Source organism: Dendroctonus ponderosae, unplaced genomic scaffold, assembly GCF_020466585.1.
Source record: "Dendroctonus ponderosae isolate FM_Combo_2020 unplaced genomic scaffold, Dpon_F_20191213v2 Dpon_F_20191213_1, whole genome shotgun sequence".
NCBI lineage: Eukaryota > Metazoa > Arthropoda > Insecta > Coleoptera > Curculionidae > Dendroctonus > Dendroctonus ponderosae.
The window spans coordinates 55,915,105-55,942,270 of record NW_026017110.1 but is presented as its reverse complement, the minus strand read 5'-3'; the positions used below and the strand labels follow the sequence as shown (position 1 = coordinate 55,942,270).

The 27,166-nt window shown below is 33.3% G+C and overlaps 1 protein-coding gene across 2 annotated transcripts in view; it reads left to right on the top strand.

The window, feature by feature from the left end:
• Positions 1-626: 626 nt before the first annotated feature.
• LOC109537952 (regulator of G-protein signaling 19) overlaps positions 627-27,166 on the top strand; it is a 59,593-nt gene continuing 33,053 nt past the window's right edge. For both annotated transcript variants that reach the window (XM_019904948.2, XM_019904947.2), the window contains exon 1: positions 627-870. The gene's annotated coding sequence lies outside the window, so the exon portion shown is untranslated. The remainder of the gene's footprint in view (positions 871-27,166) is intronic.

Sequence of the window (27,166 nt, the reverse complement as noted above, 5' to 3'; positions counted from 1 at the left end):
CGATAAAAAAATCGCATTAAAAATGATAAATTTTCGTTCGACACTTCAAATTGAGACACATTAAGTAAAACTCTAATTGCCCATTTTGGCTGTTCGTATGTATAAATATTTGTCTAGTTCTACGCAGACATATGTCATATGTCAAAGTGAAATGGCGAATGCGTCGCTCAATATTTTAGCGCCATTTTCCAATAGATTGACGACCTCTGGAAGCTGTTTAAGTGTTTCCCTAGCCAACCACTAGCCGCCAATGAAGCCAATATTTAGATATAGCTTGATGCTGAGACTGGGAAACCGCTAAAGCGCCTAAGCCTCGAGCTTTAATTCAGTGGCGAATGCGCCCAAATAGTTTCCAGCCAGAGCAGCCCTATTTAATGTCGCCCACCCTTGCCTGAAACGCACTAGGCGCTCCTGCTGCAAAGCTAGGGCTTGGGAGCCGTTCTATCGCTCGCGGCCAGGTCAGGCAGTTAACGGCGAGGGGCGAAAATAGCACCTTCGGTCCGCGCCTGGACCTGGCATTTATGTCGGCAGGAATGATCTAAATTGAAAAGCGTGGGCTTGAGAAATGGCCGGATGCACCCCTGGCTAAACTCGTTGCGCCGCGGCGCGGCGTCTGTTGGCGGCTGCCTAATAGTCTCGGCGCAACACAAAACGCAAGTAAGCGCCACGATCGCGGGCTGAGTCGTTGGTCCGTGGCTCTAAAATCCCGATTTTTACGAGATGGGGCCCAGGCGTCCAGATCGGGCCCCGGTGAGTGAGTGCCAATGCAAACGATCCATGGCGCCTCGCTAACGCTTAGGCATCCATTGGCATGGGCATCAGCGTGGCGCCCACGTGTGCCCGCGGCTCCCTTCATGGCCATTGATAAAGGTAACGAAAAAAGTGACGTCACCGCCCAACCTAAACTTCTAACGTCTTCTTACTATGCCCCTACTTGAACTCTATTCTATGTGGTTGTGCCCGGAATATGACCAGCTGCATCTGACCTGTGTGCGGATTACCCACAAGGGAGTGCACACTCCCTGGGAGGTTTTTCCTACCGGAACAGGGAAAAACTTTATTAGATATCCAGAGTTCGATTTGCAACCGCAATCTTTCTCCCGGGGAGTATGTGGCTCTCGCGTCAGAATCTCGACCTTAATGTTTCACTTAGTCACAATCAAGGGAACATTCTCATAAACGCGACTATGTGACATCTATCCTCTATATTGACCCACTCTAGCTCGGTAAATGGAGCAAGCTGTGGAAACACCTAGCACTCAATATATTGAAACAGAGAAATTATCACGGAATCCGTAATTTGTGTTTGTTTTGCTTCCAATTCGTAATATCCCCATTTAGTATCGTAATGTCAGTCGAGCGCAATATTCCCAACGTGAGTACGTTCCTCCTTAGCATCCCCCTTAATACACGTGAAGGCAGTTAGTGAGAGTATTTAGTTCGAATCTCAAATGTTTCATCTGCGCCACATAAACAATCAATCAATAGTATATGGAATATTCGGGAGAAAACAAATTTCAGAATTTCCCACCAAGCGATCGTTGATCACAAAGACAACTAAAAACTTTGAATAGTTTAGCCCACCATCCATGTCCTATCTATTTAATACCGATGCTATTTTTACAAATCAATAAACGACTAATCCAAAATTAGCATTTTATCCGTATCTTCACAAAGCAATTACTTTTTTATTAACTCGGTCATATAACGCGTGTAGGGTTAGTCAAATATTGAAAAATTAATGATAACCCAGCTGTCGTTGCGTCTTTTTTCCGAACAATTTCCACCTGTTCATGCCAGCTTCCTCCAAGTCACAGGTCGTTTTTGTTCATCTGGCACATGTCCGTTCTGTGCGCAAGATGAGAACCTACGCATTAAGTTTTTCACGCATTTCTTCTTCCTCATCCGCAAAGTTCAACCAAGGACCGCTCCAATCTGTCTTATATTGCTGCCCGGATGCTTCTTCCCGCGTATTCTACTGAAATATCTGCTGTCCCTAGGAAGGGTGCTGTGTTTGATTCGTGTTGTTAGAGTTTGATTCCAGTTCCAAATGGCATCGGTATGGATCAAGGAAAATGTTGATGTTTTGTCCACAATTTATGTATTGTTACTGCATGTTCAATCAATGTATTTCAAAATATTAATTCGAGTCATTTCAATGAAATTAAGCGTTTGTCAAATATTCCAATATTTAATTTTTTAGTTTTTAGTATATGTATGCATGTTTGTATAAAATGTTTTCTGGTTTCGGATAAATTGAATGAAAATTTGCCTTTAACTTTTACACCATTTAGAAAAAAATATATTTTCTTAAACATCGTTTTAATATGAGCAACAACTTGTAAATCCGTAATCATTTACAGCCCATTTAGCGGTGCTTGCTCAGAGGGATCAATTATCTGCCAATTATGTACGTTTGCTTAATTAAAAAACTCAGCGATTTTGGCTTTGTTTCACCAGGCTCAATTAAAACTGTTGAAACTTTGTTTACTTCTTGACTGCTGAATTAGAGAACATTTCTGCTGCGTTCTTCAAGTTGTACCGGAACATATACAACGATTTACTTAATGTAAAATGTAAATTAAATTGTCAAGTACTAGCTACATGTTTTGCTTGCGACAATGTCAATTGTTTATATTGGCTGTTTAATATCCTCTAAAGACTCCAGGTCTACAAATACATATTTATTGTTTGTGTCATTTATAGTGGGTGTTTAAACCAAACATTTTCTTCAAACGCTTCCGAAATACCCAGGGGTGTACGATATTTAATTATTATCGGGATATTTTCAAAACCAGGAAACACATTTTTTCTCTCTAACGTTATTATGTAAAATTTGAAACCCCTGAAGGAATCACTAGGTAACAATATCCTGTTTAGTGAGCATGGAGCCTCATTTTTATTATTCGATTAAGTATGCTGAAAAACTCGAGTTGAAATATTGCCGTAAATTATTATTGGAATATTATAAGGTGCTGTATTTGAAATTCTAATTTAGATATGCCAATAAAATATAATATTTCCAATCTAGAATCTGTTTTTGTAAAAACGTCAACTTATTTTCAATCCTGTGTAGGACAAATCCACTTCCATATAAATTTCGTATCGTAACTTTCAATTATGCTTTACTGCAATTGCGATTTGAAAATCACTAAGTAGATGATCTAGCAGGTTTTTCTTGTTCACTGATTCTGCTGCAAAAATCAATTTACATATCACATCATAAAAAATTCACTAGCAGTTACAAATCTGAGTCGACATTTTTGTATGTCGCTTCTTTGGTACTCCACTTTCGCGACAACCTGCAATGGCACTTTCGGGTGAGTCTGTTTGAAAACTTGTAAAATATCATATTGTTTACGACAGCTGAGAATGTTATTTTTATCAACGGTAACCAAGTTGCTTGGCAATTGCCAATCAAAGATTTATTTTAGTAAAAGTAATGCAAATTCAAGTTTTGTACAAAGCATGCATTTTTTTTAGTAAATTTATATTTTTCTTCTCAAATCCATCTTTGAAATTATAAAATGCTTATAACAACTTCGTTTATGAAAGATGGCTGAGAAGAGAAGATCTCTTTTTGTATGCAAAAATTCAAGCTTTAATTTTGTAGATATGACAAAATATGTTCATTTATTTATTCCGATACATTCTGAAATCCGCATATCTCTAACGGACACCTTGTAAGTATACTCACATAAAATACGTGTTTTATCCAAAACCTCTTCACTAAAAATATTTTTTCTTCGGATTTGAGTGTTCAACATCCACAACCATATCATAAGGAGTAAATTTCGACGTTATAACAATATGTTCCAAATATTTATGGATTTTTAAACACCTAGAAACATGTCTTTTTGAGATGCTCCTGTGATTTATCGAGGAATAAGTGTTTGAATCTAACAAGTTTTACCCAGTTCTCTCGACCTTTACATGTTTATAACGAGGTTTCGGTTCCCCGACACCAACCTCAGAAAATTTAACTAATAAAAAACTGCGCTATCTAAAGTGTGTCTAAGTATAAGTCAATTTTTTTCTCCTTAGAAGCTCAAGAGTGTTTTTTTCCTATATCCCATATTTCGTTAAACATAAAGAGTCATTTACTGGAGTCATATACCAGGAGAAACATAATAAGTATACATGATTCCCAAACAACGATATAGCTGCATTAAACTACAAATATTAACGTTATTAAAAAAGCTGTTAGCAAATTACTTGTAGAAATAGTACAATTTGGCAGCGTATTTGTGTAACGTTAAGGAAACAGTAGGTGATACTTGATAAGATTGTGCATTATTTGTTGACGTTATTTCACTACTTGTGATGTACACAGTTTTGGAATAAAAGTTGTTATTATTATTATTAATATAACGATTGCAGCCGTTTAGTACAGACAAACGTTATCGAACATATAACATTTGTCAGTGATGTGATCGTGTAATTTACCTAATTTTCCTCTCAAGAGATTGGGTGGCGAGCGTAATGAGAAGTTCAACCGTCATAATGGTAATTGGAGCTGAACTTTTTCATTTGTCTTGAGCTATAATAAGTGTACTACTTATGAGTAAGTAAGTAAATAGACACATCAAATGTATTTCTGTCCTTTCACTTTAAGACGGTTTCTGTATACTAAAAAATGTAAAACAGATTATATTCTATTTCTCGAGAGGGTGCCGCTCCAAGGCCTGTAAACGGAAATCAATTCTGTTAGGAAAATCTCGTCCGATTTAGGATATTTTTAATATCTTCTGCCAAAAAACAAGTAAATTAAACCTTTTTGGGTTTGTCCTGATTTTTCGCAAAGTTTCAAGTGAAAAATTAATTATGGCCAAGACTTGAATCATCCAGGAAAGACACAACAAATTCCAGTTTGATTTTTGATTCAATTAAAATTGCCCCTCGTAGAATACTGATCCATTTGAACTGCGGCAAGCGCATTCTTCGTCCTTCCGTATAGAAGCGAGAGCAACATATCAATCGCCATAGATATATTCCACTCTTTCTACGCCTATATGATCGATGTACCATAAGATATTGGAAAATATGTTTCCATTGGTAAACTTGTAATTTCCGTAAAGTGCTGGTGGTTCATTGATGGTTTAATATATTTATATTAAATTGTTAATGGTTATAATTTTAATCAGGTTTTTGTTGTTGAGCTCAAATGTTCTTAATTATCAATGATTTGGAATAGTTTTATTTAAAGTTTAGTTTATTTTCTACGAATTGTTCATTTCTTCCCTGTTAAAGGGGAAACAATTCAACAGAAAGTTGATATAAAAATACATGTTTTATGATAGCGAGTTTCACATTTGCCGTCACATGCGTTTCTTTTTTTACTCAATGTTCCATATTCATTATTTGAATTGAATAGGAGCGAAATGGGAATTAATTTCTAATTTTACGGTGTGTAAATATATAAATGTCTGTTTTATAGCATCGTCATTTCTGAAAAAAGCATTGCAACTAATTGGGGTAAAAAATCAAATCTATCAATTTTGTGAAACTTGCGCTTGTTTGCAAGCACTTACAGCTACCTACTGAGTTTTATTTATATATGTTATTATTTTTATAGTTGACAACTATAAAAATCTTGGGACAAAACTTTTGTATCTAGTTTTAACAGTAGCTTGAGCCCTGGCGCGTATCTGCACAGTTTTTGAACAAAACCGATGAGTTTGTGATTTGCCTAAAAATACAAATTATTTTTCAAACTTACTTTCAATTTGACAATGGAAAAGGTTTTCGGCTTCCGGGACGAATGTATTGACTTATTGTACATCTGTACTTATTGACTACGTTGTCTGTTTCTACATATTTTATAAAAGCTTTATATATATAAGTGCGAATCCACTAATTTGCAATAAATTCTTAGATGGCATTATTCTGATTGTATAATGGAAGTTAACACCAAAATTCAGATTGAAGACACACAATTTTAAAAGTTTTTTGACTAAGCAAGCACATATTTTATTTAACCCTGGGGCAATTGGTTATCAATTAACGTGATAAAAATCTGTACAGTATCAGTAATAAGTTGAAATATAAATAAGTTCCGTCGGGTTTCTGCATACAAGAAGCCGATCAATGCATATGTGAAAGATGCTCACATTTTTGTGAGAATTCATTGAATCAAAATTTAAAAAAAAACGTTTAATACGTAATAATCAATGTTTCTAAAAAGCGCATTAAGTCTGCAGTATGGTGTGGCTTTATACATAAATAACTAATTAGAAGCCTTTAAAATCCACGTTGAAGTCATAATATTGAAATACTAAAGAAAGTAAGTATTACTGTTATACGTAATTAAGCCAGCAAGCATGCTTATTGCTGTCCTAAAAGGGCAGTTTCATGATCAAAAACCACAACTCAACTGCCATTAAATTGTAATTTAGGCACCAACAATTTATTTGAAGTTTCGATCGAATATTCTAATTGATCATACTTTGATAATCTTGATTGAACAGCATAATTAAAAAGTTAATAAATAAAGCCCTGTGTATATAAATAGCCCAGTGTACCCGGGAAACTGGCGAGCGATTTACTTTAAAATTTTGAAACAATTGTTTTTCACACCGCGTGTTTTTAGAAAATGTACTTTACTTTGAATCAACAAAATTCGAATTCCAAGCTGTAAACGCAATGGCGTGTTATTTTTATTCAAAACTTAGCTCAAATGTACTTTAAGTTTTACTCAGTGAGTAAACAGAACTAGAATAATTTACCTGTACTACAGCCTGTTAATAAAAGTTGGTGTGGCACATCATAAACGGAATTAACTAGACTTACTAAAGTATTAAGTAAGGGAAGTAATAATTTATTGATGCTAAACGTTCCAGTTTTGCCAATTATTAGATTTTATTTTTAAACGTTAGATATTTTGCCGACCTGTATAAATTGTTCTCACTGTAAGTGGATGGCTAAGGAACTGTAAAAAGAGTTCCTACTTTGTATTATTATTACCTATCTTTTTATAGCAGAGCGAGTTAACCGAGAGAAACAGCAAGTACTATGTATATAACTTATTCTTAAACACGTGAGGTCTTTCGAAAAATAATAGGACAGCTTCGGATAGAGTATGTTTCTTTCTCTTCAATTTTATGGTCTCAGTAGGTATGTAAATTATAATGAAATATGACATAATTTTGCAGGAAATACATTACAACTGAACTTATTTATTTAACTTGCAATTTGTGTCGTGTTCTACCATTGTAAACGAAATGCAACAATTAGCATGAGACTAGTGCATAAAATACCAGTAAATATTTCTGGCTACTACTTGATTTGAACGAAGAGTGATTTGAGAAGAGTCACATTTAGCGTTTATGCTTAGGTCTGCCGGTGGAAATATTATGTTAAAATTATTATACGGTGAAAATTTGGGTCACTACCCTAATTCAGGTTACATTATATTATTTGATAATCGCGTGACATTAAAATACATAAGCTCTTGATACAATAGGGAATATTATAAATTGCTACTAAGCATTTTCTACTTCTACGCCTATCTAATAAATTGATTTTTAATTATTGCTCGTTAATGATCCGATAGCTGCAATATGAAATATTGATAAGGAGAATTTCTGCTTCAAGCTCTTAGAAGCAAATGACTACCAGCAGAAATACTAACTTTGTAACTTTGTAACAAACCCAAACTAACTTATTTTAGGACGTGTTAGTTAATATAAATTAGTGCATTGCGTTTTAAAATTTTCTCACGAAAATACCCAACTCAAAAGCAATACATTTTAATAATTTAGATTTACTTTCGAATTTTCCTGCATTAGGTTCGTTAATTAATTTAAACTCGAAAAGCTGTGAAGTAAGATTTGAACACCTTACACACAGTTTATTTCTCAGTGCAGTTAGTCAATTTGTTGCTGTCGTCCAACGACCCTTAACTTATCTTTCCTTTGTACGTCGTTTATTATCATCTCCAGTCCCTCAGTATCTTGATTCCGGTAAACTAGTGGCACATACCCTAGTGTAAAAAGGCTTAGCTACTGATTTATGATTTAGGCTCAATAAATTCAACTGTGCGTCCTGGCTTGTCGTGAACCGGATGCATATACATGTATTTAAATATAATATATAATACATTGTGAAGTTAACAGTTGAAAGGAATCCCGATTTTAAAAATATCTGTGACAGTCGGAATAAGCATATTATCACTCCATAATTTTAAATTAGCATTACCAGTTTCTTCAATCGACAGAAATATCGTTAGATACACGTATCGTTCGATTTTTTGTGCTTATTCTCACCTAAGCCTAAGTAGTTTATGGCCAGTTCATCAGCATTATTTCAACCATTGCAATCGAAATATTCACTGAAATGCTTAATTTCAAATACGAGGCTTAAATTCCCTTTAAAGCACAGAAATTTTCATGTTTGTTATATACATGTTTGTGTAAAACATTGCACTTAAACGTGTTATTTTGATTAAACATATTTCCTAGCAAAAATTGTAGGTTCTATATGTGATAATAGTTCAAAATCATATGCAAAATGTTCTATTAAGCACACCTTTCGTAATTATGCACAACAGAATGACATTTTTCTATAAATTGTTTGTTTTATATTGCAAATGGTCCAATTAATAATAATTGTTTCAATAAATGATTATCTTGCCCGCAATTGTTGAAAATACTGAATAAGAAAGCATAAGTATTTTTAAATTTATAATATATTCTTAATTACTAAATAATTTCATAAAACATTGAAAACCTGTTTTTGGAAAAAAATTATTTAAGGTGAGCGAATGTTTCGTTAATTAGACCCACTTTTATTTTTACATTTTGAAGAATGAATTATAAACTTTGAAACACCTCTACTGTTACGGAAAACTTCGCTTTTCAGAAATCAACTATTATGTTGGTGCAGAAGATAATATAACATTAGCTGTGAACAGCTGCAGGTTAATTTATTCCTTGTCAAAGCATTGTTTCACATGAAATTAAATAATTTCATATAAGTGCTTCATTTTTTCTCTCACATCTTTTGAGGATGCCTATACATCCACTTGTATTTCAGTTAGCAATTTTTTATGCTACAATATTATCGACACTATACAGAGCATGTACGATATCTGAAAATGTATTTATGTTTAATCTTAATTTTCGACCAATAATTTAAAGTCGTAATTCTGCAAACTGCTTAATAAAGCATCCTGTATTTATATTTATGCCGACATTTTATTTAATTGACACCGGACAGGGCTGAGAGAAAATATCCGACAATAATATAAATTTCATTAATATTCAATTATTAATTTAAAATCAGTCACTTTGTTTCTCCCATATATGTATATTAAAATAAATCGAACTGGATGTTACAAATAAATAAATAATTCTTTGTTGATAGAGCTTATATGCCGTATATTTCACTGAGTATTCCAATTTATTTGAATCAAAAGAAGGAATTTTTAAAAACCTTTTATGTTTTATTATTAAATACCAGATGATTTTAGTGAAAAATAATGAACAGAACTGTTTAAAATGGAATAATGTATTCAGTTCAGTTCAAATATATTATTGAGTAAGTACTGGTAAAATATTGTTTGGCACTCAGTTATTTACCAAAACTGCGATTTTATAGAGTTAAGTTGGCCAGCATCAAGTGTATATTGTGAAAACAAATGTAGATAGAAACAACTATATATAACTATTTATAAGCTAATATAAATATAGTGGTATTCTTATTTAAATTAGCATTCTTTTTTACACTACAACTGCAAACTATATTTGGAAATGTACTGATTAAACAACGTCATATGTACATACACATGTCACTCTTAATATAATCCGTTGTAAAGTATTGAGAGCAACCATTCACGAATAGTAAACTAACAGTAACCTTACGTTGACAAAACTTTGAATATAAGAAAATAAAATAAGTATTGAGTTGACTAATGGCAAGTTGTATTGTTTAGTGGTATTCTAATTATCTTTTTACCTAGTATGTGTCAAAGATCTGTTTAACTCTCGTAAACATAATCCTTAAATGTGACTGTTTTATTTTTATCAGACATTGAGATTTAGATTGCTTAATGTGTTTATAGTTCAGCCAAATAAAAAGTTCTTATGATTATATACCTAGGTTGGATATTTATTTCCATTAAGCGTGTAGCCAATATAAAATACAAGTTATCATTAAGTTTCTCTAAAACAAAAAAAAGACAGAAAAAAGTATATATAAACTCTCAACACAGGCTTTAACTTGTTTCACAACTAATTCTACTTTGTGACAGTTTACATGACGCCGTAAATTTGTAAATTAACTATTTATTGTTAAAACAATACAGTGATGTAATTTTGCTTTAGGTTGGATTGATCTTCTGTTTTGTGCGATTTATTTCCTGACTGCCGCGATACGTTATAGAGAAAATGTATGAAAAACGGATACGGCCTTTTCTCCATGTATTTATTTAAACCCTTAGGAAGGAAGGGAACGTTTATCTTTATACAAATATGGACTTTCTTTGAACAAATCTCCAAAGCAAACTTTTGGTTAACTTTGAAATTTTGGGCATTTAAACCTTCAAAACAACATAGAGAGAATGAGTTTGCAAATAATTTGTTGATGATTTCAGTTTGATTAGGAAATGTATATAGATTATTTGAAAACCCTTACAGTCTTCACTACGTCGTTTTGTATTTCTTTATTGCTTTTGAATTGGGACACATTTAGTCACCTATTTTTTTTTGTTATAGACGAGGTTGGAAAATCCTCTATTATGGGCTAGTGTTCTGGTGAATTTTGAAACTGTCATTTTGCTTGTGTGTATAACATTCTTTAAATTTAACAAAAAAGTTTTTTAATGGGAAATTTATCGCGCGAAAAAAAACAGCGGTTTTGAAGCAAAATTGTTTTAGCCGAATTATTCGATTACTTAGGTACAAGAAACAATAAAATATTTGGCATATTATAGATAACGTTTCATAGCCACACTTATCCGGTTGTGCTAAAAAAATGTTGCTGGACAATTCATCATGAGATTGATATGACACTCGAATAAGACACCCGTAACTCTGCACATCACCCTGTATAGCACAGGAAGCTAAAGCTTATCAATGCAAAATAAGTTTTAATCCAGAAATACGGAGAATCGTTGACAAAACATAAAAAATATTCACATTTTAAAACACGGTCAAATCGGCTCAGTTAAGATTGCAATGCTTTTTGTAATATATCAACTTTCTGTATGCTTGTAATAAATCATTTTGGGTTGCAATTGAGCATGAAATGTTTTTTTCCTAACAAGCTTTAAAAAAATAAGTTATGCTGATTAAGGGTTGCTTCAGTTGTTTTATAAATTCGGAAAACGGAAATTTCCAGAAGAACTTTCCTACTTCAAAGTATTCGATGGCCCAAAATTTTAAAAGTTAAAATAATTTAAGTTTCTCTATATAAAATCCTAAGTACACGTCTCGAAACAACGTTGTTCGTTTTGTGATAATTCACAGCACTTCTTTTAACAGTTGTGCATGGCAAAAATTAAACGTACTTTTCCCTACAACTTAAGAAGCCGAGTTTCTGTCACATCCAGAGCTTTATTCAGAACCCTCGACCTACATGCGGATTTCATGCTTGTAACTACAGCAAACGTTTCCTTCATTTAGCACCATTTTTAACCCCTTTAATTTCGTAAGACATGCTTGCATTGCGTTCAAAACGCTTTTTCAGTCGCTGAAGGGTCCACACCTGTAGATGCCCTATGTGTAGGAACTGTTGCCCCTAGAAATGTGCCAAATACCAAAAAAATAAAGACGATGACAATAATTATATTGTTTTTTTTTCAATGTTTTAAAATGATAGATTTATGAAAAGTTGATGATAAATTTTATTTATCTTGTAAAATTTTATTGATCACAAAAAGGATAATGAATTGTCGCTATTTATGAACACCCTTTGTATAGCCGAACAATTATTTTCTCTTTATAGGCGACTAAAACTATAAACGAATTACGCTTGGGATGGTAATTCACAATGTATCTGTTTAATTTTCTTATATACCATGTATTGTTATTATGTATCCTCAACTTGTCTAAAAACATGTTCTTTATAGTAAAATTTGCGAAAATTCTGATGTTAAATAACTCAAAATACACACAGCTTAAGAGAAAATTTAGTCAGGGTTATACATACAGGAGGTTCCCGCAGATTTGCCTTCTGGATCCCCGGATTAAGTACCCGCTTGAAGAATGTTGTCATCTCTACCGTTTTAACAACTCTTCACCAAAAACTTACCTTTAACATCATGCTGCGATAGAAGGTCACAACATTGGTGTAAAAAATTATAACTAACGTTGTGGAATATGAGTGGTTGTGACAAAATTCATATGATGAAAGTAAGCATTGATATGTAGGTTAATTATCTCACAATCAGATTAGTACAGATTTATATCATTGCTCTGGAATCTCATTTGAAAATCTAAATTTAGACAGTCTGTTTTATTTGCAACTGGTTAAAGTACCGAATATCTCCATGAATAAAACGATTCCTTTCAATGTCACGAACGTTTGTTAATTTACGAATAAAGCAACAAGTATTCACGTAATATTAATGAAGAAAACCGCACTTGCAGGTGGGATCAACTTCATACATGTTTGCAAAATTTTGACTTTGGCTTTTAATCAATATATTTCATTTGTTCCTGCATGCCCCCAGACAACACGACACCCCATGTATATTTTAAATGTAAGAAGATTTTCACATACATTATATATGCATCAGTTATCATTGAAAACAAGAATTTTGTTCTCTAGATAAAAGCGTAAATTTGTTTTGAATATCGAGCGCGCTAGATTTCTCCCATGTAACAGCTCATGACCCACAATAAACGTTAAAACCCTGTCGATTTCAGGTTGAAACTCTTCGTTTTATTGCTACCCAATTGTGAAAATTACGAGTATAGCGAGATCAAAAGAATCCTTTGAAAATAAACAGTTTTTAATTGAAACGCGAAATATTCCCGGTTTTTTGATCAATTTTATCGCCAGCCTGATTTGAAATTTGAACAAATTCCAACGGCAAACTGTGAAAAATGTTCCGAAAAATGGGTAAAATTCCGTATATGGCGATTCAAGTCAACTATAAAGAAAGTCAAGATAAGGTTCCAAGGCAGTGATCGCAAATGCCTAATGAGCGACAAAAGCAGTGATATTTTTCAGAATTGACGATTTCAAAGCATTTATTGCTTCCAATATATTTCCATTGTGTGGATGTATTTTTAAAACATAAATGTGAAAATAATGGATCAAATAATAGACCCCATTCAATGTTTATCTAGGCATGGGAGAATGTAGCTAGCTTAATAAATTAATATGCGACACGTTGGCATTCTCGGTATAAATTTCAAAGAGCTTCCAATATAATCCAGGGCCTACAGTTATTGTGTAAGTCGAGTATATAGCATATTATGTCATACTACATAAAGACCCTGTCCTGTATGTTAGAAAATATGTTTATAGGGAATGAATTTAGTTAGATAAATTTCAATCGATTAAACATGTTAAGCAGTATCAATTTTACATTCAGGAACTTTTCCTGTAAGTTGGACGAGAAAAAATGATTGGAATTTTTGAAAATCTACAAACTACTCGGTTTGGAAGGTTGCTAATTTTAATGGATGAACTGACTGGATTTTAGATTTATTTCGGCTCTATTGTGATCTACCTATACATTATATACAAACCTTTTTCACAATGAAGAAATCATCAGTTTCTAATTTTGTTATTTTTTCCAACTTTCCAACAAATTTATAATAATTGCGAATCTAAATATAAACAGAAAATGCAAACAGATGCTATCTTTTCCAAGCAGCCTAAGTAAATATGCAGTAAATAGGGCACCACAGTTATCACTTACTGCTGGATAGGATAAATTATGGTTTACCATATCAAAAGAAGTAAAACTTTATCGAAGTAGTTGGCGCCAAAATACCTCCTTTAAATAAAATCACCATTAAAACAATACACACTCGGCTTTGAGGTGGTGGGAAGAAAAATTAAAAATAGTTTGTAAATCAGACTTATTACTTAACCTTTCCTACTATTATTTGATTTCTAACAACGTATAACGTTAATAACAAGGAACGTGACTTCTACATTGCAGATCTAAATGCCGGAATGCATCAAGTTCAATAAGTACCTGAAAATTTCTTTTCGATTGATGAAATTTTCAATTTTACAGGTTCGGTTATTTTAATTACCTGCATGTCTCAACGCATTGATGTATTTTTTACTACATGTGAAAATTTCGTTATAGGTTCAAAGCCAAGAAAACCCTCCAGCATGCACAGTGTTCACACCAAACAAGGCCAGTGCTACATATATTTTACCACTCTCATTCCATTGTCGTTTTATTGACATCCAAGTTAAATTGGTGTCGAGTTAAATTCGAAAAATGAATAAAATCAGGTTCGATTTTTGGTCATGCCGGTGGTATCAGTTTATAACACATTTTCTATTTTCGGAAAGAATTTGAATATTTGCGGAGTTGTTCACAAAGATGAGATATGCCAATGTTTTACATTGATCTCAAACCGGCATATTTTAGAATTAATTTAATAATGGTTAATGTTTTGACCTTTTATTTCCACAATCATTTGTTTAAACCCCAACAACGTCAGAAAGAAAACACGTTTATTACATTACATGAAAGTTACAGTCATGTTACAGTTACATGAAACCAATGCTGACTTTACAGAACATCTCATCGAATTCAATTGGAATCAGTTTTTAGCTGTAATGAATGAATGCAAATTAACAATTTCACATTATGGATCGTAAACGCCTGCAATCGTTAACAGATAATTAGACGTCTCTTAATTACATGCAGTCTAGAGAAAATAAATGAAGAATTTGTCTGCTAGTGGCTGCTATCTTGGGAAATTCTTAAAACAATTAAGGCCGGTTCCATAATCTACAATTAAAACTTTAATCGTCGATTAAATCTATTAAATCACCGACTTGGGTTCTATTATATTTTTTTAGCGCGGTTATAGCCATTTAATCAATGGTTGTCCATAAAATTTGTCAATTGTTCTGTGGCAATAAAGCATACTTTCATTTTGATTTATTTTGGTTAACGTAACCGTCTAAAAGTGACTGGTTATACCCGATAATCACTGATTAATGTGAACATATAAATTTATAAAAATTTAACATTGACATTTAAATTGACACGGGATGGATGTATTTTATGATAACATATTATCATCGTGTGGTCGTCAGGCTGTTAAAAGACCACGCAGACTTAAACGGCGGGTTAATCTTATTGAATACCTAGGAAATTTGCCGCAAACCTGCACAAAATGGATTTTTTTGGAAACAGAGCGATTCAACTAATGACACAGATTTTACAAACCTTAGAATATTATGCTATTGGAGGCTTTTCTAGAGTCAAACTAGTGCAAATCGAATAGAACATCAAACAAAGCATTCAGATGAGCCACACAATTCCATATTTAAGCAATAGTAGGTTTTTCCAAAGTATTTTCCTTGTCGGATTGCACCCAATTAAAGTACAATCATTCGGTGGGGATTATGCAAAAGTGTTTCGTAATAGAAATTTTACATTTCGTCCATCAATGCTCAAGACACATGTGATAGTTCAGTTCCTTGAAATTTACCAGCATTATGGCACGATCGCCAGGATCCGCACATGATTCAACGACTTTTAGATTCTATAGATTGTGTCATAACTTTGAATCAGATAAATTTAAAAATGCAGTCATTTTGGGAGATGGAGTTTGTCCATTAGATGTTGATAGTCGATATATTATTTTTAGAACCAATCAAATGCATGCATCCAAAAATGATTATTGTGATTAGTTGATCCCAGATCTAATAACAGCTGGTGGAACCGAGCTTTAGTGCAATTGCGGATAACTTGCTCAATATAATGAACTACGGTCCAAAATTACACTTTCGAAACTAAGTTGTAAGTAGTGAGCTCGATCGCACTATTTTGTGACTATTATTTTATATACATTATACACATTATTTATTATTATGTTGATAAGTTTAATTTTGATAGAACTAAAATTGAAGAAATCGCACCGACTTCAGAGTACTCAAAAATACTTTAAAGGTGTGATTCTCACGTGCATTTGTTCGGAGCGCCGACTATTTCACCTTTCAGAATGTGACATATTGATTATATCGAAACATGTTCTTGATACTCTGGGGATACTATTATTTGAATGTGTTTGGGGATCATTTCTTTCCATGTCGATAAAGACATTTTAGTACCTTAATATTTGTATATTTAAATTATATTTTGCATTACGTATATGCTAGTTTGATAAACTATATTCATTGGCCCGTTTTCGGTCACCGAGGCAAGGCTAAATTAAGATCCGACCATTGGCAATATCTTGAAAATCAAGCTCAAACACCCTCTTACCGGCATGACTCAAACCACAATAACAATTATTTTTAAAGTTTTAAGTCATATTGGTACTAGGTGAGTTTTATCGCTTTACTCGCAGCTTATAAAATGTTTGTTTTTTATGGTTTGCCGGTCATAAATTGTGAGTCTGCCGAACGTTGTAATAAACATGTTTTTCATGGACTGTGATTCCATTTCTTCCGAATTACAAAATCCGCTACATATGTACGTAGAAGTCTTAATGGTTTATGTTTCATTTTTGACTTGGTCAATTAAGAGTATAGAAACGGGCTTTGCAACTAAATTTTATTTACAAGTCAGTATTTAATTCAGTGTTTTATTAAATTTGACGACTGCCAAAAAATTACTAACGAAGTTCAAGTAACAATGATTGACTTACTACATCCAGTAACAAACTATCATGATGTACATGTGTACATATCAATGAATTTTTACAAGCTTGAGTTATCTTTGGTCGGGCTTACGCTCTAATCTTAAACATATATCGATAATCAAGACGAGTTAGCCTCAGGAATAATACGCTATTAAAATATGTACAGTAGATCACTCAAGCTTTTTAGCGTCATGAGCAAAAGGCGAGCAAGTATTCAAGCAATTTTAAATAGAGGGCCCCAAGGTGTATTTTACGGAAACCATATCGAGCGGATCAATTATTTAGTTTACCAACTGGAAACACTTCCCATGTAAGTTGTTTTTGTGCCAAAGGGCTTACTGCCCTTGACATCGGAATAAGGGTCTATAACCTCTAAATGTAAAAATAGAGAAGGCAAAGGTAGATTACCTATCCCCTTTAGCGCTGGTTACTTTATTAGAAACTTGACATGAACATATCTTTTAATTTATTTGAGAATTGAAGTAAATACTACTTTAAAATATGCAACATTATTGATTTATTTAACTTTGAAGCTCATTATAATTCAGCAACGTCTGTCTTCTGGGCTCTATAGCTCTGCAGCGGTTTGTCATTTAAATTAAGATTTGAATTTGAGGCATTTACAGAAAAGTCTTTTTACACCTGGAGCTGCAGCAGCGAGCAGATTAGCTCCTCAAGGGATCGCCCTTTTTCAAATAAAAAATATTTTTATTAGATTTTTCAACAAAGTCCTTTCAATTTAAATGCAAACATGTAGAAAATTGTTAAATAATGTATTCAAGTAATAATTTAACAACCACTGAACTATGACTAGAAGGTCTTGAATTAACTTGATCAAACTTGGTTCTGTGCTTATTCAGGCAACAGAAGTTTAGTTTCGTCATTTATTTCTCACATATTGAAAGTACCACTAATATCAGTACATATTATATTAGTGGAGATATATATCGAAAAAGTTATTTTCACTTTCAGTGGTATGAAATAGTCGGAATATCTTCTCTTGTTTACATTTTTAAGCCTTCAATATTATTACGTTCTCCTGTCTTTGAAGTCCTTGCTAGGAACTTGGGCCTTGCTCCAACTATGAACCTTATGAACTCTTACAAACTGTTAAGCGAAGAAACTTTCTGATGATGCCAGTATTAGATGCAATATTCCAATAGACATATTACATCAAGGAGTGTCCACCACCAAGTGCCGGCAAGCTTTACACTTTCCCCTCTACATTAAGCATTCTGAATTTTCTTGAATATCAAAAGCTTATTCTCTCTTCGAAAATGGAACATTTTCTTTACGTCTATGTGTATTTGATGTTACTTAGCATCTTCTGTCCGACGGTTATTAATCACCGTCTTGCAAGTTTATTTCTACTTTATTTACAAACATTTCCGAACATTGCTTAATTGAATACCAAGCTGAATTCTATTTGAAAATAGATTTCTTGCCACATTTTCCGTCCATCTGGGGAATGGTATGCATTCGGCATATTCGGCTCGAGGGTTATTAATTTACGCCGGCTTGCTAGTTTCCTTCTGGATATCGCAAAAGTTAATTGTCTTGATTTGCATTCAAAGTGTAAAATTTTAAAATCATTTTCGGAAGTTATCTAAAGCGGAATCAATATGCCTTGTTGCTATAACCGTTTTCCAATCGGAAAAAAATAGTTTCCATATTATCAATAACCATGCTTTATTTTTTACTTTCGGCATTAACATGCTTCCACATATTTTTTCATTCGGATAAAGTTAGACACGTTTTTCAAACGATTTTTCCGATTTCTTTCAGACGCATTGGAATTGGTTGAACTTAACATGACTGAACATTGACGAATTTAGGGCAAAACGAAAACCGCAAAGTCGTGAAAAACGATAAAATTACAGAATGCAAATTCAGTTTGATTATCGTTATCTTTATCTGTAGGCATACTAATTTGCTGTCGTTTTACACATCATTTGATAAATCGAAATCTACCGGCAATTTGAAATGCAGGAAGTAGGGATATATTTAGAATTATGTAAAGAAAAAATGTCGGAAAGGTGACAATTGCGTTGTGTTTGCTCGAGGGTGAAATATTTATTTTAGAAACAGGCAGACGATTGATGTTTAGCATATACGTGCCTGCTTAGTTTAGATGTAGTTAAATGACAATATTTGAACAAGTAAAGGGATTAAGTCACATGGTGGTATAGTTTGAGTTTAATAGAAGAATGCACACCTTAAAGCCACAATTGAAGTGATTAATGCAGCTTTGCTCCAAATATTAGCGAACAGTCGATGTAGGACTTGATTGAAATCATATGTAAACATGATGATAACCGTTAGGAATGTGTGTTTTATATACTCACTTCATCAACAGGCAAAATACTCGCTATTTGGGAATTTGAAGCTCTTTATAGCGTTCTAAACTTTTTGGACTCTATAAACGACAAATTACACTAAAGTATTCGTGACTCAATGTCCCCTCCAGTCACGAGGGTTTCTTCTAGGAGAAATTGACCCCTAGGGAAGCTTCTCGACATGTGAACAGTATATCCCATGTCTAAATTTTTTTGTTGAATTAGTCCGGTGCTATGTGGTAGGTGTGCTTCGTTTGAAATAATAAAAGTGTAATGTCTAATTTCTCAAGAAAAATTGAAAGTTTTTCAACTTAATTAAACAACGAATCTAAAAACCACATTGCATTTCAACAATAAATTATGGTTGCACCCGAACAATCCCTTGAAGCTTGAGCCCATGGTTCTGAATAATTCTGTACATTTAATCGACTTAACAAAATCTCCCTTAATAGTTGAATTCAACAAAAATAATTTGCTTTTTTGAAATTATGCCCTTACTTTAGGGAGTCGGAAAGTTGGAGAATGTCGAAGTGTAAAATCAGGGCTGAGAGTTGCAAATAATTAATGGAAATTTTAATTTACCGCCGGTGTTCAAATATACGTCTTAATTGGTAATATAAAATCTAGAAGAAAAATTTACACCGCATAGGCAAAATTGCACGAAATAAGATTATAAATTGTCCGAAAATACAAATATGACTGGCTTATTAAAAATTGACTGTGATTATTTGCTGAATTAGCTCTGCTTGAACCGTTTTGATAGTTTTCACAAAACAAAACCCAAATTTTTTTTCGTTTCGTGATTTTCATACCGATATCAGTTTTCTTAAACTCTTACACATTATATCTCAGATATGAAACGTGATTGATTGATATTTCATAACTTCTGCAGTTGCACGATTATTTGGCGTCCACAATTGCATTATGTCTTAATTCCAAGTTTTGTTGTTAAGAGTTAAAATTGATTCATAGTAACTAAGAAAAACTGATTAAATTTTCCATTTTCTCTACCTGTTTGTTTTTGGCCAGTGCATTTTGTTATCACTTCTAACAATACGTTAATTATATAATTATTTTTTGAAAAGGTGTGTTTGTCAACACATAAATGTTGATAGTACAAACAATTCATATAATCAAAGTGAACAACGTTATATACGAAATCGACTAACCACTTTTCTAACCGCGGGAAGTCTGATTTCCTGAAAATCCCAAATATAAAAGGAAATTGATTTACACCTGGTTTTCAACTTGAAAAAAAAATGTTTTGATAGCATTCTGTTGAAAATTAAATTCATGTCATTATCTTGGAAAAAAGCGTATATTAGAATTTTCAAATGTTGACAAATAATATGCGACATATCAGTGCAAACGTTTTAGGCGTAGCTTAAAGTAAGCTTCATGAATGGAAAAACTTACAGTATGTCTGAAACTAGTCTGTTTTTCGGGTTTGTAGGCCGTTGTAAAATGGCATTTCATCCTGACGTTTCGCAAGCACGAGCGACTTGCATCTTCAAAAATGGTTTGCTTGAACGCTTACACTGTTCTGAGCGTTCAACAAAAGAGCTGATTTACTCTTGATCCAAATTTGTAACTTTATTAACTTTGAAAATTGAAAATAAAAACCATCAAGAACATTTAAAGGTTATAAATCGGCCAAGCTTGCTGACCATTCTTCAGAAAATATGCAAAACTGATTAAAAGTTTTTATTTAGTTAACAAAGCAAGCAAGATACAGCAAAAATTCAAGCGACAAACAAGTTGGTTTAGGCTTTTCCCCTGACAATATAAGCCCTAACTACTACAACCGAGAAAATCGTTTAAAATACATCTGAATATTTTTTTAAAACCGATTTTACAAAATGTTTAACAGTCTGTTTATTGGAAAGTAAACATTTGTACATGGAAACATGTGTTTGATACATTGATGGCCTTATCTTCATAAAATGACTTAAGAAATCACTTCTTTAAATATTGCCTGCTTTTTCTGAAGCGTCCTGTATACGGTTTACGCATATTCTAACTTTCCCGTTCGAAGTAAAAGTAGGTCAATTCCACCTTATGAGGAAGCACAAAAATCGTACTATATTTAGGGGGAAAATGGAAATATTCCATTTTTGTTTCTTGTAAATTTAATCCACTTTTTAGGTCTGATACAATTATGGCGTATGATTTAAACTTTCTGAATAAAACCCGGAAAATTGGAAATATTGCAAAGTGCGCCCTCTAGCAGTATTTTAAGATCCCATCCTGATCGATTAGAATTGTGAATCAAAAGACCAACAAGAATTACTTAACTGAAATTGGAATTCCAAAGTCCTTTAGAAATTACAGCTATTTGTAGATATTATAATAATCACATATCCATTGCCTTTCCCTAGTTCGGTACTCTAATAAGATTGGTACAATGTTGATAGATGTAAAATTATCGAAATTGTCTTAAATCTCAATAGTGATAAAAGGCGAAAATTAAGAATATTTTATTGAAACACTGAGGCGGAAAACCCTCGTGTACATTTCTCGAAAAAATATGTATTATATGAAAAACAATTAATTATGTGGGCTTTTAAAACCGATGTCTAAAGTTTGAGCGATAGTGAGCATGAAGTTTGAAGGGAATATGACTATTAATTCAATATTTGTCCTTTTCCGACAAATATTTAAAATCGAGTGCGCCATACGGAAGCTCTATATAGACATACGCTGGCACCTAAAAGCTATAAAAATAAACTGTTCAAATACAGTCATAAATAATAAAGAAGAACCCCGTTAACAAAAGAGCGCACGTGTACGTTAATGTGTTTTAAGCAAGGCATTAAATCACTTATTTTAGAAATAGCTTTCAGCGATAATTAAACCTGCAATTTCCATTCGATTTAAATTAAATACCTAAATATTAAAGTTATTATTATGGTAAAGGAAAATAGCCTCAAAACCACGGACAGAACGCAACTGCTATATTTTAAGTACAGAAATGAGCCCCTTTCGAAGCATATGAAACATGAACTTTTCCTTAACTTCAAACATAATTATCACTAGTAAGTGCCTGAATGATTATAATCCTGGCTAAGGAAATAGGTCATTACGTGTATTTCATAATTAAAGAACTTGGTGTGTTTAAGTATAACTAAAGTTAGAGCTAAATAATGACCAGGAAGCGTAGTTAAAATCGATAGTAATATTTCCTTCTAGACTTACTACACAGGGTGATCCGGGAGAAAATGGATATATTTTAAGGAGTAAAGCAATTGAAAAACCAACAAAAAATTATTACAAGATCAACGATCAAAACACACAGTTATAAAGGAATGGTATTAATTTAATACAAATTTAGAAAAACTCGCGTTCCGTAAACCGCTCTGATGAGTTCAGTTTCAGGTGTTAGTGAGGCTGCGAACTTGTAATTTTGTTTAAGACTACGCACTTTTCCCCGATTTATTGGCCAATAAAAGGGTCCAATTATTGTTAGGTCAACAGATATGAGCCTCAGCGCGGAATCGGGCAGCGATCGATATACAACCATCTATTGCGGACTTAGCGCAGGTTGGAAATTATTGCAGATTTTTTGAGGTTTTTTGTTGTTCGCTAAGTGTGCAATTCAATTTGGGGTTACCTTATTTTGCTTTTGTTATTCTGTTTGAAATGTAGAAAATCTATGTTGTATGCTATAAGTGTAGCAAGTTAATAAAGAAGATTAGTCGCACCTCTGGAGGCATAAAAAGAATTGGGCTCTTTGGCCAAAGAACTGAAGTATTGAAATTTATGTTGGTATTACTGAAATTGCATCAATTTTTGTGAAAATAATATCCAAGCGTATAGTACATGGCGGCTAAGAAAATGACCTTCAATCCTTGGCACACTTTATTGGTCAATAAATTGGGGAAAACTGCAGTCTGGAATACCGGCATAACACATCTTTTGTGTTGAAATTTCTAGCAATATTTTAAAATTAGGAGGTGCTCCATCATGTTAGAAAATAATAGGTGGTCGGCTATCCAAACGACCTTCGTCCACTACTTCTTCTAAATCACTTTTTATTTACTTTGTTTGTTTTTAAATTCGAAATATCGGACTTATTTTGACTACTTAGACATATTCTTAAATATTTTCACTTCCATTTCCTATTGAATCATCCTGTATTAAATGGCCATTGAATAAAAAAAATGAGCAAATCAATTTACTTTGAAACCCTTTGAACTGCACAGCAGGCTATCGAAAATTCCTTTTCCACAGAGAATGTTGTTTTTCGGCGAATTTACGGGTTTATACCAATTTTGTCTAACCTAATATATCATATCCTAGCAATTCCACATAAACACAAATATATATAAGACCGAACTGTTTATTTACAGAGGCGAGCAAACAAAAATCACATTTTACCATCTTAAACGAACCTTTGAAACCCGTTTAACGTAAAAACGTTTCCCTTTTCCTGGAAGAAAAGCAGTCCGAATGGCCCAAGGCTTTGTTTTTTCCATGTGGAAAGAAATTAGCTTGCTAATAAGTCACTGGCCCCAAATAATAATGCCAAGCTAAATCGGGCCAATGATACCAGGATATAAACCTTTCCGTTTGATATCGACCGTTTGGTTTTCAATAATGGTTAAAAAGGGTGATCATGAACAATCGAAGGGCCGCGCTTCAAACGTATGTTTTTATAGCATTTACATCGTCCAGATAATACTTTACCATTTACTAGTAGTGATATTTATTTTACAGTTGTTTTTATTCTATCTACTGTAAATTCTAACGTCCAAGTGTGTAGATACAATTATGACTTTACACGCTAAATAAGACTACATGGCTTCAACATTTTCAAATCCTAGTTAGAAATGCTAGGAGCCAGAGCCTATTTAATTTAATTAGCGGTCTAATTATATTCTTTGGCCATGTCGGGATCATTAAGTCCAGTATTGCATGCATGCGACTAATTTTATTTTGACTTAACAACCCTCTTGATAAGTGCGATAACAACGTACACAATGGCCTTAATTTACTTCGGGATCTAATTGAAGTGGCTGTATTTTGAAATATCGATTGCCACTTCGGGTCGCTCCTAAATATATTAAATTCAATTATATTTTGTGTTAAACGAATATCAAGGAAATAATAATCCCGTTTCACTATGCTTCAATTTTGCGATGAATAATTTAGGAAATTTCTCTCAATATTTTCTTTGATTGAATTTCGTTTTGTTGGTTTGTTGTATGTCCTTTTCATGCTCACATTCTGATTGAAGACCACGAAATTACGGTTGTTTGAAAATGCTAGTACGATATCCGTTCACTTGGAAGTTTTATGAACAGGGTATGGTTAAAACTCGCTTCAATAACTACTTTGTACTACGTTACCAGCAAAAGAGTTTCAATAAAGAGAATTCAATAAGAGGAGTTCTTAATGTAATCGCTTTTGCATGTATATAGGATGTAACAAAGAGCATTTTGCAAATTATTTTCTTAAGTTGTCGAAACTTGTGACTGCTTTGATACTAAAACATTATGTACGGGAGAGATGCAGGGAGTAGTTGTAGAAACAAATGTTCACATTTTTTTTTACTTAAATGGTTCCCTTTTATACGTATTGAATAACCGATTTACTGAATACCATGCCCTTGTGGACGCGTCTCCGTTGAAAACACGAAAAGACCAGTTAAAACCAGGATCGCGGAACAACAAATGAACCGTAGATTCGGAAATCGACGACTATAAATAGATCAAATAAAAAAGACAATAACAACTTAAACAGAAAAGAAGAGACAATGACACTGAACAAGATATGATTCCCGGCACTTGCCAAGGTGAAAGCAACGAAGATAGACAACAGCACAATACAGGAGAGATAATCCAGGGTACCTCCAATAGAACACGAGGACGACAAACCAGGCACGTTATCCCAATTCATGCATAAATACGGAATACGCCCTAGAAATCGCATTAGTTCAGGGTAAGCTTTCAAGCAAAAAATCTCTGAAGATGCCACTCGTGCTTGCCAAACATCAGAAAGAAATTATTTTCCGCGAAGACGTGATCCAGCCAGCAAGTCATCAGGTTCAAGCAACTACCGCTTATCCGAACTCGAATGAGAGATTCTCATCTATTTTTGAGACATTAAGTTTTCCGAATTTTGTTACTCTTTAGTGAATAAAACATTAACCAATTTATCAAAAATAGCCTTCCCACACTTATTCCGTAAAAAATTAAAAACTTAGCTATCGTCACCCGCTTTGAAATGTCATCAATTATTTAAAATTTCCTTAATTGACTTAAGCTGTGAATTTTGCAAAAAATTTGGTTCTCACAAAGCTCGACCAAAAAGGCCCCAAAAATAATTTTAACCACAGACAGTTCTAAATCACTTTGAAGTTTTGAAATACACATTACAACCAATTTCGGGATCCCTTTAGAAATACACATTACAACCAATTTTGGGGTCCCCTTAGGGAGAAAATCCTTGTACTTTGTTAGTGCGGAAGTATCCGATGGGATTAATACCATGCCTGTATAATAAGCAACATTTTGGACATTTTTTAAATTAAAGATGCTGCACAATTATTTGCCTATTCCCTTTTTCACTTCTTAAATTCACACCTAAATTATCAGGCTTATTAAATGGTCTGCTGATCGGAAACAATTTGCAGAATTTGCAATAGGCGAACGTGAATACTCGGTTGCTCTAAATGACTTCACCGCTATCCATACTTTTCATGCGTAGTATATTGGTCTGAAGTATAATTGAATTAGTTTTTGCCTAAAATGCGTATTTGAAATATTCATATATTCTCTCGCAATAAAAATTTATAATGGTTATAATTGCAGGAAGAAATTCTTCTCGTATTTAAACCGAGCTATAATTATTAGACTCATTTCAACCTAGTGGATTTAGCGCCTTAAACAACCTTCCAATATAACAAAAAAGCGGTGGAGGTTCAAGCAGTAAAAATATGTTTTTTTAGGCACGAAATCTCTGGCACAAAGAAAAACACCAAACGGGGATAAAATCTATAGTACTTTTTACCTTGAAATCACTGAATGGATTGAATCGTTAAATTCCCGAAATATAAAAGCGTACACTTCCGGTTTTTGGGGGAAAACGGTTTTTAGTCAGTTGACTTAATATTTTATAACCACCATATTCGAAAAGGCAAGTAAGATCAAGGCAAAACCGAAATCGGAATAAACAGTGTTAATTGTAACAACGTGTGGCAGGTTCAAATATTCCACTCTAACATTATTTAAATTCTATATACGGGATGCTGTGGAGGATAAGAAAATTAGGAGTTTGCTTCATAAACTATATCCTAAAAAGTCGTCTTAATGAAGAAACCGGTTGCAGATTATGGACTGACATTTTGTAGGCGTTAACTGCCATCGGGAGAACCTGTTATATGAAATATATTATTTTTAATTCTCCTGATGGCATCCGTATTAAAACGTAACTGATTACCTTCAATGAACCTGCTTTTTCCTCAGCGTAAAAACTTATTGGATTTCTTTCGGATTTGGAAGAAAATTCTCATGAATTTTTTATATAATTTTTTAAATCAAATTAAATATTGACCCTTTGACAACGTTGATTTTTTTAATGCTATATTTCACTAAGAGAACACTGTTCCAATATAATTTACAATCGAAATTTATTATATTATATATGTTCGAATCTTCATTTCTTCCCTTAAAACGATGAAAACTGAAAACATGACCACCCTGTAGAAGGAAAAATATGAAGTCATTGAGCAAGAAAATTGCTACAATAGCTGTTCGAGTGTGTGTTTTTCGTTCTTCCTATACACGTCTTTCCAGGTTATTTGGAGTGACAGCAGAACTTCCCAAATGAGCAATATATTTTTTTCCGCAATTTGGAATACGTGATAAAGCATTGATTAATATGAACTATAGTTCATAATCGCACATGCAACTAGATTGCCGCTGGTATAAACAGCTCAAGACTCACTTGTTATTTCCTAATGTCGTTCTTTTCAGATCAACAATCATGTTCAAATAATTGAAAATTGAATTAATCAAATAATTCAATAAGAACAATTAA